Here is a 14,647-nt window from a genome sequence, read left to right on the forward strand (position 1 = left end):
GTTCATTAATTTTCCCCTCTTGTCCAAATAAATTTTTAGTAATTTATCATATATCTGTGCTAACAACAATTTTGAAGGATACATTATACAGTGTGTCCGTAAAGTCATGGTGCACTGTTAACCAGTCACAGGAAACCAACAAAAGACAATAGAAATGTGAAATCTGCACCAAATAAAAGGAAAACCCTCCCAGTTTCTGTAGGATGATGTGGCAGCATGTGCGCATGTGCAGATGATGACGTAACACCATGTATATAGCGGAGCAGCCCACGACCATGCCAGTCAAGTTGTGGGCGGTACAGAGGAAAGTTCAGTGTGTTCTGTGGCTTACTAAATTCGAATCCATGACCGAAGTGCAACGTGAATATCGGCGCATTTATAATGAAGCACCATGACATTAATCACTTAAAACAGAGAATCACAGATGTTATTCACTCTGTTACAACAGATGTCCTTACCCGTGTGTGGCAAGAACTTCACTCGTTTGGATGTGTGTAGGGAAACAAATGGAGCCTACATTGAACTGCACTGAATAGGTATGAAACTGGGAGAGTTTTTCTTTTATTTGGTGCAGATTTCACATTTCTATCATCTTTTGTTGCTTTCCTGTGACCGGTCAAAAGTGCACCATGACTTTACGAACACACTGTACAGTGAAACAAAACTTAGGCTCTTTGTTCATTATAATGATTTCAGACATAAGTATTTTGCATCTTAGTTAAAAAAAAGTGTACATCAATATTGAATTATAGAAAGACATACTACAGACATTTTGAAAATCTCCACTCTGGTTTGAATTAATTTAAAATACATAGAGGGGGAAAAAAAACTCTTCCAATAATAAATAGACCCTGTGTAAACAATGTAAAAAAAATAACAGAAGTTCTATGCTTTTCTCTTTTAGACTTTTTTTGAGCATATTCTCCCAAATGGTATTATTAATGTCCAATGATGCTCATAAATGCTGAAAATCTGATCTGTGGTCTTGACCATATGTGACCCACATAAAAGCTATTTCTGTTTACCTCTACAAATACATATTCACATTCTATGGTCAAGGTACTTGTTACTGAAAATAAAAGCTAGAGTAAGAGATTGGAAATTTAAACACAAACTGTATTTGGAATGGTTTAAGCCTCCTGATTCTCCCTTTCTAATTTATGCTTAAACATCTGTCTGCAATCTCCCCTAAAAAAGGGAAGGATTCAGAGTTTATCAACCATGCAGGAAAAAGCTAAGAAAAGAAGGCATCAGAGGAGAAAGTTTAGAAACAGTAATCTGGAATCAACAGAGTAATACTGAATATAGCTAAATGTTATTTGAGCAGAAAGTAACTGTGCAGAGTAACTAACAAATACAAAACAGCTTAAGACTAAATTAAAAGCATTCAATTCTAGGTGCAAGAAAATGTTGATATGTTTGGCTCTTACTTTCTTTTTTTTTTCTGTAGTGCTATTTTACAAACATCAGAAATAAAATTTGAGTTCCTATATTTTACTAAGAACTATAATTATGCTATTTTTTAATTGCTCAAACCAAGGCACATATTAATATTGTAATATAGCACCTTTTCTTCCCCATTCCTAATGGTATATATAATAAGGGCGAATTGTCAATGAGAGAGGGTTTGGATGAGATAAAATACTGCCTGTGGTGTGGCTACTACTTTCTGATAACAACTGAGTCTCAGAGAGATTTTCCACTTTGCTTGAGATCACAATGCCATGTATGTGGCTCACATGATATGCAAATTAAGTTATATTTAATTTAAAGCCCTTCCTATTTTCCACCAACAGGAAATCAGAAACAAGTATGAGTATAATATGTCATAGACTTTTCTATAAAGAAGACATACAGAATCTGCCAACATGTATCTGTAACCTTTTATCTATATATCAGATAATAAGCTCTTCTCTTACACACACACAGTTCATATATTTTTGTGCATATTTTTATACGTATTAAAATCAAATCAGAAGAGAGTATATCAGAAGCTGCTGGGCCACATGCCTCTTAAAAATGATATGATCTTAATTTATTTTACTCACTTCAAATCATATATGTCCATACTTTTATATATCTACTAGTAAGTATTTAATTATTCCAGTTAAGATATTTTTCCAATATTTCAATATTCTTAACATTGAATTTCCTGTTTGCATTTGCTCTCATACAACTTTGGAGTATCTTTATTAACACATTTAACTAATTTGCATTGTAATGATCAGTCTGTCTACCTGTTTGTTTTGTTTTGCTTTCTGGAGAGGGAGCAATGATTATTCATTACCAAAAGATATGGCACAGAAATGCTGCTCAATGAATGCATACAAAAATGAAATAATAAATATATGGGAAGCTACCTAAAATAGGATTAGGTTGCCTTATGTTTAATTTAAGAATGAGATTATAGCCCAAACCAAATATAAAACTAAATACAAAACATTCTGAAATTTCGTCTTTGGTGAAGGTTCTTGAATATGAGGGGAAAGGAGATAGCACAGCACACAGTAAACTTTCTAAAACACAATATTTTCTATTTTTTTCTAAAATGTCATATGAGTGTGAACACTAGCCTCTTTTGTTTAAACTCAGACATTGGTTGGATTTTTCTCCCAACCTTAAGATGTTTTATTTTTTACCCATTTTGTATACTCTAAGAGTGCTATGCTTTTTAAAAGGGAAATTAATTTATCTTTTCTGTCTTTGAAACAAACAACAACAAAAAATGACCCGCCGGTTCAGCTACCTATCGCCACGAAAACCAGTTCCGTGACACAGGTGCTGATGAGGAGAAAAGAGATTTATTCAAGCACCAGCCACCTGGGAAGATGAGGGGACTCCTGTCCTCAAACACTCATCTCCTGAAGGCAGGGGGTTTTTATAAGGAGAGAGAAGAAGGTGGAATAAACAAAACTAGAACAAAGGAATTGAAAGGAAGTGGTTGAGAGATCTTTGCTGATGGAACTGAGAACAATTTGTTCAAATAAGTGGGTAAAGGCTAGCACATCTACCAGAGCTGGCATATATGAAGGCCAGAGTCTATTTCCTTGGTTGTTACAGGGACTGAAGCTAGCAAAAAATTTATAAACTAGGGTTTTTGTTCTACATAACAGGTTTCTACATATTCCCACAGTTAGGTTGTCCTCTTACCCTTGAGTGACAATTAGAACTGCAAGCCTTAGAGTGGTGGGAGTGAGGCAAAGGGGAATTGAGAATAGCACCCAGTTATGTTTATTTTTCTTGCTCAGATGTTAACCCTTGATATGCATTAGACATAGGGGAGCAGACATTTCAATTTTAATGAGAACTTGTCCAGTAGTAAAAATACAGGATTGACTATATACGTTAATTTGTGGCAGAATACATAACTGTGATTACTTATCTAATAATATTAAATCATGGTTATAAAAGCAACAAACTGGATTTAACATTTTCAGAAATCCTTTCATAAGATTACTTTGTAAGTAAATTCTTATTTATCTCTATTTTATGGTTAGACTAAGATCAGTAAATGAGTAATATAGCCTATTTATTCTGTTACATTTTATCATTTTTTCTTCACCCATTTCCATGAACCACACATCAAAAGTTTAGATACGTAATTTTACTTATATGTGGAATCTAATCAACAAAATAAATTAACACAAAATAGAGACAGACTCATAGTTACACAGAACAGACTGACAGCTGTCAGAGGGTAAGGGTGTTGAGGACTGGGTGAAAAAAGTGAGCAATTAATCAAAGAAAAAATAAAGATTGTTGTGAAGCCAGTATCCACGGCCACCATCACAGCCACCTGGCTCGTGCAGGTTCACATTAGATTTGGACAGACAGTAATGAAACAACGAAAACAAGAACTGGTGGGCCATTAGCTTTAATCCTAGCTTGCACCCGGTGGGCAAGTAAAAACACACACTGGGCTCCAAAACTCACTCATTCAGTGCTTGCAAAGGTACTGACTTATCCGAGTTTCCTAGAATCAAAGGTTTCTAGCTTACCAGCCTTATTCAATTCTGTTCCCCATCTCCTCTCTGCACAACCTCTGCACAACTGGCTTATTCTTCTTTTTTTTTTTTTTTTTTTTATTAATAAATTTTTATTAATGTTAATGGGATGACATTAATAATTCAGGGTACATATATTCAAAGAAAAACATGTCTAGGTTATCTTGTCATTAAATTATGTTGCATACCCCTCGCCCAGAGTCAGATTGTCCTCCGTCACCCTCTATCTAGTTTTCTCTGTGCCTGTGCCCCTCCCCCTCCCCCTAAATCTCTCCCTCCCTCCCTCCCTCCTGCATCCTCCCTCCCCCCACCCCTGGTAACCACCACACTCTTGTCCATGTCTCTTAGTCTCGTTTTTATGTTCCACCAATGTATGGAATCATGTAGTTCTTGTTTTTTTCTGATTTACTTATTTCACTCCGTATAATGTTATCAAGATCCCACCATTTTGCTGTAAATGATCTAATGTCATCATTTCTTATGGCTGAGTAGTATTCCATAGTGTATATGTGCCACATCTTCTTTATCCAGTCTTCTATTGAAGGGCTTTTTGGTTGTTTCCATGTCTTGGCCACTGTGAACAATGCTGCTATGAACATGGGGCTACATGTGTCTTTACATATCAATGATTCTGAGGTTTTGGGGTATATACCCAGTAGAGGGATTGCTGGGTCATAAGGTAATTCTATTTGCAGTTTTTTGAGGAACCACCATACTTTCCTCCATAGTGGTTGTACTACTTTACATTCCCACCAACAGTGTATGAGGGTTCCTTTTTCTCCACATCCTCTCCAACATTTGTTATTACCCGACTTGTTGATAATAGCTAATCTAACAGGGGTGAGGTGGTATCTCATTGTAGTTTTGATTTGCATTTCTCTAATAACTAATGAAGCTGAGCATCTTTTCATATATCTGTTGGCCATTTGTATTTCTTCCTGGGAGAAGTGTCTGTTCATGTCCTCTTCCCATTTTTTTATTGGATTGTTTGTTTGTTTGTTGTTGAGTTTTATGAGTTCTTTGTAAATTTTGGATATTAGGCCCTTATCTGAGCTGTCGTTTGAAAATATCAGTTCCCATTTAGTTGGTTGTCTGTTTATTTTGATATCAGTTTCTCTTGCTGAGCAAAAACTTTTAATTCTGATGTAGTCCCATTCATTTATCTTTGCCTTCACTTCTCTTGCCATTGGAGTCAAGTTCATAAAATGTTCTTTAAAACCCAGATCCATGAGTTTAGTACCTATGTCTTCTTCTATGTACTTTATTGTTTCAGATCTTATATTTAGGTCTTTGATCCATTTTGAGTTAATTTTAGTACACGGGGACAGGCTGTAGTCGAGTTTCATTCTTTTGCATGTGGCTTTCCAGTTTTCCCAACACCATTTGTTGAAGAGGCTTTCTTTTCTCCATTTTGTGTTGTTGGCCCCTTTATCAAAGATTATTTGACCATATATATGTGGTTTTATTTCTGGGCTTTCTATTCTGTTCCATTGGTCTGAGTGTCTATTTTTCTGCCAATACCATGCAGTTTTGATTATTATGGCCCTATAATATAGTTTAAAGTCAGGTATTGTAATGCCCCCAGCTTCATTCTTTTTCCTTAGGATTGCTTTGGCTATTCGGGGTTTTTTATAGTTCCATATAAATCTGATGATTTTTTGTTCCATTTCTTTAAAAAATGTCATAGGAATTTTGTTGGGAATTGCATTAAATTTATATATTACTTTGGGTAATATGGCCATTTTAATTATATTTATTCTTCCTATCCAAGAACAAGGAATATTTTTCCATCTCATTGTGTCTTTTTCTATTTCTCTTAGCAATGCCTTGTAGTTTTCTTTATATAGGTCCTTTACATTCTTTGTTATGTTTATTCCTAGGTATTTTATTTTTTTTGTTGCAAACATGAAGGGGATTATTTTTTTGAGTTCGTTTTCTAATATTTCATTGTTGGCATAGAGAAAGGCTATGGACTTCTGTATGTTAATTTTGTATCCTGCGACCTTACTGTACTGGTTTATTGTTTGTAGTAATCTTTTTGTGGAGTCCTTTGGGTTTTCGATGTATAGGATCATATCATCAGCAAAAAGTGATACCTTTACTTCTTCTTTTCCGATATGGATGCCTTTTATTTCTTTGTCTTGTCTGATTGCTCTGGCCAGCACTTCTAGCACCACGTTAAATAAGAGTGGAGAGAGTGGACACCCCTGTCGTGTTCCTGATTTAAGGTGGAAAGTCCTCAGTTTTATGCCATTTAATATGATGTTGGCTGATGGTTTATCATATATGGCCTTTATTATGTTGAGATATTTTCCTTCTATACCCATTTTGTTGAGAGTCTTAAACATAAAATTGTGTTGTATTTTATCGAAAGCCTTTTCTGCATCTATTGATAAGATCATGTGGTTTTTGTTCTTTGTTTTGTTGATATGATGTATTACGTTAACTGTTTTACGTATGTTGAACCATCCTTGAGATTCTGGGATGAATCCCACTTGATCATGATGTATTATTTTTTTAATATGTTGTTGTATTCGATTTGCCAGTATTTTGTTTAGTATTTTAGCATCTGTATTCATTAGAGATATTGGTCTGTAGTTTTCTTTTTTTGTGCCATCCTTGCCAGGTTTTGGTATGAGGGTTATGTTGGCCTCATAAAATGTGTTTGGAAGTATTGCTTCTTCTTCAATATTTTGGAAGACTTTGAGTAGAATAGGAACCAAGTCTTCTTTGAATGTTTGATAGAATTCACTAGTATAACCATCTGGACCTGGACTTTTATTTTTGGGGAGGTTTTTAATAGTTTTTTCTATTTCCTCCCTGCTGATTGATCTGTTTAGGCTTTCTGCTTCTTCATGACTCAGTTTAGGAAGGTTGTATTGTTCTAGGAATTTGTCCATCTCTTCTAGATTGTTGTATTTGGAGGCATATAGTTTTTCATAGTATTCTACAATAATTCTTTGTATATCTATGATGTCTGTGGTGATCTCTCCTCTTTCATTTTGGATTTTATTTATTTGAGTCCTGTGTCCTTTTTCCTTGGTGAGTCTTGCCAAGGGTTTGTCGATTTTGTTGATCTTTTCAAAGAACCAGCTCCTTGTTTTATTGATTTTTTCTAGAGTTTTTCTGTTCTCTATTTCGTTTATTTCTGCTCTGATTTTTATTATCTCCTTTCTTCGGCTGGTTTTGGGTTGTCTTTGTTCTTCTTTTTCTAGTTCCTTAAGGTGTGAAGTTAAGTGGTTTACTTTGGCTCTCTCTTGTTTGTTCATATAGGCCTGAAGTGATATGAACTTTCCTCTTATTACTGCTTTTGCTGCATCCCAGAGATTCTGATATGTCGTATTTTCATTTTCATTTGTTTGTATATATCGTTTGATCTCTGCGCTTATTTCTTCTTTGACCCACTCATTCTTTAAAAGTATGTTGTTTAGTTTCCACAATTTTGTGGGTTTTTCCCCCTCTTTTTTACAGTTGAATTCTAGTTTCAAGGCTTTATGATCAGAGAATATGCTTGGCACAATTTCAATTTTTTTAAATTTGCTGATATTGTCTTTGTGGCCTAACATATGGTCAATTCTTGAGAATGTTCCATGTACACTAGAGAAAAATGTATACTCTGTCACTTTGGGATGAAGTGTCCTGTAGATGTCTATCATATCCAGTTGTTCTAGTATTTCATTTAAGGCTACTATATCTTTATTGATTCTCTGTTTGGATGACCGATCTAGAGCTGTCAGCGGTGTATTGAGGTCTCCAAGTATGATTGTATTTTTGTCAGTTTTTGTTTTAAGGTCAATAAGTAGCTGTCTTATATATTTTGGTAATCCTTGGTTTGGTGCATATATATTAAGGATTGTTATGTCTTCTTGATTCAGTGTCCCCTTAATCATTATGAAATGACCGTTTTTGTCTCTGAGTACTTTTTCTGTCTTGTAGTCAGCATTATTAGATATGAGTATTGCTACACCTGCTTTTTTTTGGGTGTTGTTTGCTTGGAGTATTGTTTTCCAGCCTTTCACTTTGAATTTGTTTTTATCCTTGTTGCTTAGATGAGTTTCTTGTAGGCAGCATATAGTTGGATTTTCTTTTTTAATCCATTCTGCTACTCTGTGTCTTTTTATTGGTAAGTTTAAGCCATTTACATTTAGTGTAATTATTGACACTTGTGGGTTCCCTATTGCCATTTTATAAATTGCTTTCTGTTAGTTTTGTATCTTGTTTGATTCTTCTCTTTTGTTTTTCTATCATTTGTTTTTGTTTGTTTGTATTCCATACTTCTTTCCTCTGTTGCTACCTTTTTTAAGTCAAGTGTTTTTGTGGTGGTTTTTTCAAGGGTGGTTACCATTAAGTAATGAAAAGGGTACCTACCATATTCATTGTAGTACCCTTTCTTATGAGTATTTCTGTGCTTCATCGTCCTTTGCTACTGTTAATCTTCATCCTTTGTCCCCCCTCTTTTTTTTTTCTTTTGTTGTCACAGTTTAAGTTTGGTTTTATTGTTTTCTTTGTGGAGCTGTTACTTGTGGTTATGTTTTCTTTTGTTCTTCGAATCTGGTTGGAAAACCCCCTTTAGTATTTCCTGGAGTGGGGGCTTTCTGATGATAAATTCTCTCATCTTTTCTGTATTTGTGAATATTTTTATATCTCCTTCGTACTTGAAGGATAGCTTTGATGGGTATAGTATTCTTGGCTGAAAGTTCCTCTCTTTCAGGACTTTAAATATTGGGGTCCACTCTCTTCTAGCTTGTAGAGTTTCTGCTGAGAAATCTGATGATAATCTAATAGGCCTTCCTTTATATGTTGTATTCTTCTTTTCCCTGGCTGCCTTGAGAATTTTTTCTTTGTCATTGGTTTGTGTCATCTTCATTATGATGTGCCTTGGAGTGGGTTTGTTGTGGTTAAGAAAACTCGGTGTTCTGTTTCCTTCTTGAATTTGAGGCTTTAATTCTTTCCCCAGGCTTGGGAAGTTCTCATCTATTATTTGTTTGAGTATATTCTCCATTCCATTTTCTTTCTCTTCTCCCTCTGATATACCTATTATTCTTATGTTATTCTTTCTGATGGAGTCAGACAATTTCTGTAGGGCTTTCTTGTTTTTTATTATTTTTGAGTCTCTTCTTCTCTCTGTTGTGCCTCAAGTTGCTTGTCTTCTATTTCACTGATCCTGTCTTCTATCTGGGCTGTTCTATTAGCTAAGCTTGCTACCTTGTTTTTCATCTCTTGAATTGAGTTTTTCATTTCTGTTTGATTTGTTTTTATAGTTTCAATTTCCTTGGTAATATATTCTTTGTGATCATTGAGTTGTTTTCTGATTTCCCTAAATTGCCTTTCTGTGTTTTCTTGTATATCTCTGAGTATTTTTAAGATTTCTATTTTAAATTCTCTGTCATTTGGCTCCAAGGCTTCCAATATGTTAAATCTTTTCTCCATAGATTTTTCCACATCAATTTGCGTTACCTCTCTGTCTTTTGTATCCATAATGTTCAATTTCCTTTTTCTTATTGGCATCTGAAGGTGGTCTTGATGATAGTGTTAATTAGAATTAATAAAAAATAAAAAGGAAAAAAAAAAAGAAAAAAAGAAAAAAAAAAAAGGAAAACACTCCACAAAAAAAAAGTAATAATTTATTATTTCCCCCTTTTTTCTCTCTTCTCTTCCCCTCCTCTCACCTCCTTAGGGAAATATCGTGATGACCTGTGAATTATACTATGCCAAATGGAACAAAAACTGCCTATAATGGAGTGCCTGATTTGGGGTGAAGAGTTCAAGGGGCAAAAAAGGGATTAGGGACCCACTAAATACAAAAAAAAAAAAAAAAGGGAGAAAATCTTAGACAGGCATAAAATGATTTGCCTGTAAGTGATGGTCGACCAAGAGATATAATGATAGGGATGAGAGGGAAACAGAAAAAAGGAGAGAAAAACTATAATTAAAGAAGAAAAAAACAAAAATAAAAACAATAAGCAAAAATCTGTTGTATTAAGTGGAGCGAAGACTAAATACAATGGAGACTTTGGGTTGGGAGGAATGCCAGTGAGCCAAAAAGCAATGCAAAAAGTGCCCAAAATGCCACAAAAACAAACAAATAAAGAAAAACCAAGAACAAAAGCAGAAGAAGAAAAAAAAAGAACAACAACACCAAAAAAAAACCCCACAAAAACTTGAGTCCCAAATCAAACAATCTGTTCGCGATTGAGTCCTAAATGGGAGGAAAAGCAAAAGGAGAAAAGAAGAAATGAATAGAAAGGAAAAAATAAGGGTAAGAGAAACGAAGGAAGAAAAAAAGGAAAGGAAAAAAAAACAAAAGGGGAGAGAGTGAGAGTCAAGGGCCCCGGAATGCAACCCCAAAGGAGAGCTAGGATGAAGAAAAGAAACAAAATGTAACACTCATGGGCAGTGTAGTTCAAGAAAAGGGTAGCATAAGATGGGCAGAGAGCAAAAGGACCGAGGTGGAAGAAATAGAAACAACAACAAAGGCAACAAAATAGAAGAAAGAAACAACAACAACAAAGAATTAGTGGAACAAGTTATAAAGTCTGTGGATTTTTCTTGATTTTGAGAGGTTAACTTCTTCCTTTTTTCTTTTCTCTCCCTCTTTCTGGTCGGTGACTCTATACCCCAGGTTCTGCCCCTATGTCACTCTTAGGTAGGAATTTGCAGTTGATGGGATTCTATGGCAATGTCATATAATTGGCTTTAGTCTCGCTGGTATTCAAGGCTTGTTGGCGTTTGCAGAGTCCAACAATGAGAGAGTTTGCTTTCCTGGAGTCTCTTTCCTAGTCTCCCCTTCCTGAATTAGCAGCCTGGTGATCCAGCTATGAGGCTGCCACTGCTTCTGTCTGGGGAGTAAGAGGCTCAAAGAGCTGGGAAATCCCCACTCTATCCTCACTCAGCGCAAGGCTCTGGGTAAGGCTTTGGCAGTCAGAGCCTCCAGCGTAATCAGGTGGGGCTGGGAGTCAATTGTTGTCAAGGTGTCTGTTCAGCGCCTGTCATTAAGTTGGACCACTCAACCCAGGCTTTCTACACTTGGTAGCCTGTTTTGGCTGGGAAGAAGAAGCACTAGTCGCTGTTTGCTTTATGGATCTTAATATCTGCCAAGTCCCTCTTGTTAGGAATATCCCTGAATATGGAGGCTCTGTCAATCAGAAGTTGCCCCCGACCCTTTAGCGAAAGGCACTGAAAAATATCACGTCTCTTGTCTTGGATCGCTGAACTGGGAGAGATCTTATCAATTAGAGCCCCGTGGGTGTGTAGATTTCGTGGGTTAAGCTAATTTCAGTGATTGGATCCGCAGCTGTGCTCCAAAAAGAATTTCAGGCTGCCTGCGCCGCCCCTCCCCCAACGCTTGATTGTTAGCTTGAATGGCTGGGTGAGGTGCCCCGCCCCCGGAGAGAATCTCCTGACTAGGAAGGACAGCCTTGGCGCCCGCGGGGCACGGGGCCCGCGCGCGGTTTCTCAGCACGCCAGTGGACGGGGACCGCGGCGCGGGGCGAGTGCGCGGTTTCTCCGCACGACAATTGGCTTATTCTTCAACACTCCATCATCTTGGCTGCTTCTGCTCTCCTCCATGTGGCCTCTATCTGCTCCCTCTCTGCTCTCTCCTCTAATGCTAATCTCAGGAACCCAGAGTGCAAGCACCCGGTCTGCCCCACTTTATAGTGCAGAAATCAAAACCTTTAATCCAATATACAAAATAAGGAAGTCTCTAATACAAAGTCACTTATCTGAGGCATAGTGGGATTCCTTATGAGAGTGCACCACCCTATATCAAAAAGGGTGGGAAAGGCTTCGTCCTAAAACCAAGCCCCAGGCTACAAGGATCCTGCCTGCCCACAGCCCGCCCCCAACACACATTAATCACGCCCATCCCAAACAATCACCTTGGCATGGGCTTCCACGTGGGCAGTGCCATCTTTAACAAAGTGAGCATAATATATTTTATCTGCCCAACAATCATAGTCACTGACAACAGTGTGGTGATTATGGGAGAAAAAAGGGGTGGGGTGAGGTAGAGGAGGGTGAAAGGAGGTAAATAATGATGAAAGGAGACTTGACTTAGGGTAGTGAACATGTGGTACAGTGTACAGATGATTATTATTGAATGATACATCAAAAACCTATGTAACATTATTAACTAATGTCATCCTAATAAAAATCAATTTAAAAATAGTTTAAATATACAGAACATAAATATAAAACAAAAACACACTTAGAAAGATTTGGTGTAACAAACTGTAAATTTGTTAGTAGTTTTTTTTATTTCTTAAAGTCACAGAATGAATGCATAATGAATATATATTTTTAAGTGAGAGGAGAAGAGATAAAAAGACAGACTCCCACATGTCCCCTGACCAGTATCCACCTGGGAACCCGCGTCTGGGGTCAATGCTAGAATCAAATGAGCTATCCTCAGTACCTTGAGCAATGATCAAACCAACCAAGCCACTGGCTGCAGGAGGGAAGAGGCAGAGAAAATATGAAGAGTGGGGTGAGAGGCAGATGGTCACTACTCCTGTGTACCCCAACCAGAATTGAACCCAAGACGTCCATATGCCTGGTCAATGCTCTGTCCACTGAGCCAGATGGCCAGGGCCAAATAATTTTGTTATATACCTTTTACTTTTATATTTAAATCTCTAGTAGCCCTTGTAGATTATTTTAGGAGCTCATGAAAACCCTGGAATATTTTCCTTTTCTTTAGTGGAGTGCCCAGTGTAAAGGCATGGTTAATACTCTGAGTCCTAAATGATATGCACGTTCAGCTCTGTGACCAAGGCCAGTAGCCTTCTCTTGGTCACTTTTTCTATCAACATTGGAGTATTTGCCAAACAAATGTGGGTTCCAGTGTGCCCTTCCTTCCTTCCTTCCTTCCTTCCTTCCTTCCTTCCTTCCTTCCTTCCTTCCATTTTTTTGAGTAAGAGGAGGGGAGATAGAGAGACTCCTACATGCACCTCAACCTCAACTGGAATCCACCATCCACCTGGCAACCCCAGTCTGAAGCCAATCCTCGAATCAACTGAGCTATCCTTAGCACCCAGGGCCATACACGAACCAATCAGGCCACTGACTGTGAGAGAGAAATATAAATGAAGGGAAGAGGGAGGGGAAAAGAAGCAGATGGTCACTTCTCAGGTGTGCCTTCACTGATGATTGAACCCTGGATGTCCACACAACAAGCCAATGCTCTATCCTCCGAACCGACAGGCCAGGGCCAAGTACATTCTTTCCCTTCTCAATTTACATTCAGTTTTTCTTTCTGACTTTGGTCCTGTTGAAGTCGTGTTACATCAGCCTCAGAATAGTCTTGAGTGGGGAGGGTCAGTTTTCTTGCCTTTTCAAGCATCTAGAGACCACGCAACATACTACCCCTTGATCTTCAATACCACAAATGTTACATCTTCCTCTGACCTCAGTCAAAAAAGAACTTGTGTAATTACTAGCCCATCTGGATAATCTTCCCAACTCAAGGTCTTTAACCTTAGTCACATCTGTCCAGTTTCTTTGCCAGGTTCCAAGGATTAGAATATGGAGATCTTTGGGACTGCCATTATTTTATTCATCACAGAAATTAGTTATGAAAGGGGAACCTTACAAAACAGCTAGACTTTCCTGTCAGGGAAGATTTATGGCTTGCATATATTTCAATTTGAATTCTAACAAAATATGATCATAGATAGGAAAGTGAAAAATGAAAATTATCAATACTTATGTATTTTGTTTCATTTATGCTTTTTTATTAGAATAGAGTAAAATTTATTCTTTTTTTGTGTGTCTGACAGAGACAGAGAGAGGGATAGTTAAAGATAGACAGGAAGGGAGAGAGATGAAAGGCATCAGTTCTTTGTTGCAGCACCTTAGCTGTTCATTGATTGCTTTCCCATATGTGCCTTGACCAGGGAGCTGCAGCAGACCGAGTGACCCCTTGCTCAAGCAAGCAACCCTGGGCTCAAACTGGTGAGCCTTGCTCAAACCAGATGAGGCGCGCTCAAGCTGATGACCTCACGGTATCAAACCAGGGTCCTCCATGTCCCAGTCTGATGTTCTATGCACTGTGCCACTGCCTGTCAGGCTAAAATTTATTCTTAATTTTTTTTAAAGTAAACAGCATGAAACATGCTTCAGTTCTTGAATGAGATCATATAATCAAGAAGCAGAGGACTCAAAAAAGGTGAAAAATCTCACACATATTTTCACATTAAATCCTGTGAGTGTATGCCAAAAAAAAATTTTATATCCTTTTAAAATTAATCATTTTGTATTTTTTGTACTTTTATAAAACTAGTCTATATTAGGCTTTTTATTTATTATTCTAAATACAAGAAAGTCTACAATATTTTCTTTTATTATCTGGAGGGTTAGTCATGACAAGACTATTGCATTCATAATCAGCAGCACTTTCTCAAAATCTTATAACATAGTTTTTCACCTTAAGGGGATATACATCTTCTTCTACTGTGGAAAGTTTAACACTTATATACTTTCAAAATCAACAATCTTCAGATGACAATTCAAAAATTAATCTATTTTCCTCTTTGGTTAATATATAAAGGCCATAATTTAATTTCATAGTGAAAAAATATTGAAAAATACATGATTTTAATTTAAAATTTTATAGTAAGTAATAGGCAATATCTTCTCATTTT

The sequence above is a fragment of the Saccopteryx leptura genome, chromosome 1, assembly GCF_036850995.1.
Source record: "Saccopteryx leptura isolate mSacLep1 chromosome 1, mSacLep1_pri_phased_curated, whole genome shotgun sequence".
In the NCBI taxonomy this organism is placed as follows: domain Eukaryota; kingdom Metazoa; phylum Chordata; class Mammalia; order Chiroptera; family Emballonuridae; genus Saccopteryx; species Saccopteryx leptura.